The following is a 3379-nucleotide window of genomic DNA, read 5'->3' on the forward strand; positions in this document are numbered from 1 at the left end:
CTGAGATAATATTTTCCAGTTCACAGAGCATATTTTGATTTGCTAAGACTGTTTCCCTCAGATTAAGGACAAAACATCTTAAGGACGCCTCTCTGAAATGGTCCCTAAAGTTTAATTCAGCAAACTGGCTATGAGATGGTACAATTCAGAAGGCCAAGTGTACTGCTTAATTCACAGCGGGTAGTTAGCTACTGGATCCACTGTCTAGAAGAACAAATTAGACTGATAGTTCTTATAACCTAAGTTTCTTTTGCCTGGAATGGTTGTGACCTATGTACAAGGTGAATTGTATTTTTTATTTTGTAGGCATTTCTAAGGCATGGAATTGCTATTCACAACATACACGAGTCCTCTGCATAAGTTTGATCTCAATTAGGCAATGGAGGAGGGCTGGTATGATCTATCAGATTCATCGGAGTTTTTCAAACTACACCTATGCACTACCAATACAGACACTTGCTGGTGCTAATGTGAAGGTACATATGCTCCTCAGCAGTGCTGGGTTGGGGAAAGTTTGAGAAACACTTACCTAACTTACTGGGATATTTCATGCCAAAGGTATCTAAAGATGCCTTTAGAGCCTGAATGATCTGGGAATATTCACTTTCTTCTTGCAAAGGGGCAAATTGAGGCAAATCCCAAGACTGATTTTGTTAGCTGAGAGCAGTGGCCTTCATAAACCAATAGAGGAGCATTTCATGTGCCACATCACTGGGGGAAATTTGTAGGGACTCATATTCTCCTTCACAGTGCCTTGAAAACTATCAAATGAACCACCCTGTCAGCCAACTCTTTTTCCATTGTTTTCTGCTTGATTAGCACGAGTGGCTGACCCAGTTGTTGANAGCCAACTCTTTTTCCATTGTTTTCTGCTTGATTAGCACGAGTGGCTGACCCAGTTGTTGATGCTGAGGGTAGAATTGCTTACAACACGTGGGTATGAACTGTTGTGTTTTCAAGAGGCACAGACCTGTTTGAAGGTAATGAGATGCTTTAATGCATTGGTGATACACTTTGATGATGTTACTTTATTTTTTGGTTTATATAACAACCTTTGGGGGAAATTAGTTGCTCCTAAAGGAGATGAAGAAAGAAGAGCAAGTACTATGACAAGAGTAGCAAAATTGAAAATCTTATATTGGTCAGCAAATCTTAACAAGAATATTTTAATTTCTTAATGTTACTTAAATTTGACTCTTTGAACAACCTAAAGCAACTGAGTCAATAGTAATTTTAAATGATACTAACGAGAACTATTTGCGAAATAACAGTACATTTTAAGAAACAAGAATATTTTAATTTCTTAATGTTACTTAAATTTGACTCTTTGAACAACCTAAAGCAACGGAGTCAATAGTAATTTTAAATGATACTAAGGAGAACTATTTGCGAAGTAACAGTACATTTTAAGACGCTACCCCTATAGGAATAAATTCTGAAGAAATTGCAAAAACAAATCTAGATAGAGTACCTCATTCACGAATGCTTAATTTTCATCAAGAATTATTTAATCTGAATTTCATCTTACCTTCAGGGGGAAACACTTCTTTCCAACTCATTCTGAATCCTTAGTTTGGAGTCAAACTGGCAGGATGAAAATGGTCCTCAAGTAGGGGCTGGGACACTCATTAGCATTCTAGGTCAGCTGTCTGAAGATTAAGAGATTTGCAGTTACCAGCAACAGGAACAGGTTGGAAGCAAGAATTTAAGTAGTTCAGGAGATGTCAGCAAGTGTCAGTGATGCAGAAGAAAAATCAATATTGAATCAAGAGTTTGTGCTGGGTGCTAAGGGTTGGGGGTGGTGGGTATTAGCGACAAAGATACTTACAGTCATGGAAAGTAAGGGAACATTCACTGAGACTCTGCCATTTTTCAGGCACAGGAATAAATGCTTTAATTACTTCATTTAATCCTCCTAACTTTACTGAGTAGCAATCATTTCATAATGAGGATAGAAGCTAATAGACATTGAACAACTTGGCCAAGAACACACATACAGTGAGAGTCTAGATTCTGGTTTTGCTTGCCTTCAAACCTACACTCCTTCCACTGTACCATACGGACAAGGGTTAGGTATATGGAATTCTGGAAATGCATGAGTCTATATTAGAGAATACAGAAACCTTGCTTTACCGTACTCAAAAGGCATTAAGAGATGTGATTTAGAGCATGCTTGTGACAGGAACAGTTGCTTTTTGATCTTCTAGGAGAGGGAAGGAGATTTTAGGTATTTGTGCATGGAGAAACCAGGCTTGGAAGACAGCTACAATCCATCTGACCTGAGAGGGAAGCTCCTGTTGAGATTGAGCTACTGCAGTCAAGTGAGGGAGCTATGAGAAAAGCTGTCTGAGTCCTTGGTAGGGATGAAGGGAGTAGGGGTGGTGAGGGCTTTGAGAAGTGTCTGTGCTTCTTTTTGTGATTATGGTTGCCACCCAGAGGCCGCACTGTCCCCCTTTAGTGGCTCCAGTTCTTAATCAGTCTGCAGACCCTTGTAGGCCTAGGGATGCTGACAGCATCTTGCTATTGCTAGTCTCTGGGTGCCTCAGCTTTCCTTATTGATTCCCTTAACCCTTGCTGCTTTGTTAAAAAGCCTCTTCAAAAGTCACAGTTGAAGATGCAGCCTCATTCCTGCTGGATGTGCCTGTTAGAGCAGAGAAAGCAGAAGTCAGCGCAGGCCAGCAGCTGAGTCACTGAGGTTAGCACGACCCCCTTCAGCAGGCAGATGGAGTCCAAAGTCCAGAGATCTGGTAGCAGGCACCAGACAACTAAAGACAGGATATCTAGGCAGTGTCTGCACAGTAGGCATTGAGGGTGCCAGGCTTTTGGCCACAAGTCAACATCTTCCCAAGTGGAGCTTATTTATATGCTTCCTTTTGGTGGCCCAGATTGGTCTTAATATATGTGTGTGTTGGGGGAAGGGTGAGAAGTAGGGACTAAGGCTGCTCTGTACAGAATCTTGAGAGGGGAGGCCTTTGGACCAACACACACTGTGCTTAGCAAAACTAATTCCTGCTCACTAAACCAGAAGTTCTGAACTATGGGTAGGGTGTCAAGGAGATTGTTGTGCATGTGTGCTTTTTCCTCAGGTGCGGTACATGTGTGTATGTCTATGAATTCCCTCAAAGATAAATAACAAAAATAATAACAGCCAACATTTATGAGTGCTTGCTAGGTGTCAGTCAGTGTTCTGAGTGCTTTACTTACATCGGCTCTTTTAATCCTGGCAACAGCTCTATTAGGTGGGTACTAACATTATGCCAGCGTTCCAGATGACACTGACACAGAGAGATGAAGCCAGAGGTCTCAGTCAGGAACCCTGTGAGTGGGGAAGAACCCAGGTAGTCTGGTTCGAGAGTCTGTTGTACCCCCCCCCCCCCCC

Source organism: Galeopterus variegatus, unplaced genomic scaffold (assembly GCF_000696425.1).
Source record: "Galeopterus variegatus unplaced genomic scaffold, G_variegatus-3.0.2 Scaffold963, whole genome shotgun sequence".
Classification (NCBI taxonomy): domain Eukaryota; kingdom Metazoa; phylum Chordata; class Mammalia; order Dermoptera; family Cynocephalidae; genus Galeopterus; species Galeopterus variegatus.